The sequence below is a fragment of the Cebus imitator genome, unplaced genomic scaffold (genome assembly GCF_001604975.1).
Source record: "Cebus imitator isolate Cc_AM_T3 unplaced genomic scaffold, Cebus_imitator-1.0 Scaffold61, whole genome shotgun sequence".
Classification (NCBI taxonomy): Eukaryota; Metazoa; Chordata; class Mammalia; order Primates; family Cebidae; genus Cebus; species Cebus imitator.
This window is the reverse complement of record NW_016107376.1, coordinates 5,650,841-5,651,348: the sequence shown is the minus strand read 5'-3', so window position 1 is coordinate 5,651,348 and position 508 is coordinate 5,650,841.

Genomic DNA, 508 nt, shown 5'->3' with positions numbered 1-508 from the left:
TAATGCATAAGTCATTGTTTCTAAGTCCTTTCTTGAGCTCTCCAAACTCATTGTCAAATGAATCCTAAAAAGTTTCACTAAAGTCGATCTAGCCACAATGAAACTTCACTAGGAATGGGCATCCATGTAGACCTTATGCTGTTTTTATTTCGTAACCAGTGGGTTTTAGGTTAAAACCGTTTCTGAGAAAGAAAACAATTCCAGCAATTGAAAATGATACAGCAGGCCAGGTATGGTAGCTCACACCTGTAATCCTAGCACTTTGGGAGGCCGAGGCAGGTGGATCACCTGAGGTCGGGAGTTCAAGACCAGCGTGACTAACATGATGAAAGCTCATCTCTATCAAAATACAAAAAAATTAGCCAGGTGTGGTGGCAGACGCCTGTAGTCCCAACTACTTGGGAGGCTGAGGCAGGAGAATCGCTTGAATCCTGGAGGTGGAGGTTTCAGTGAGCTGAGAGCAAGCCACTGCACTCCAGCCTGGTGACAGACCGAGACTCAGTCTCAA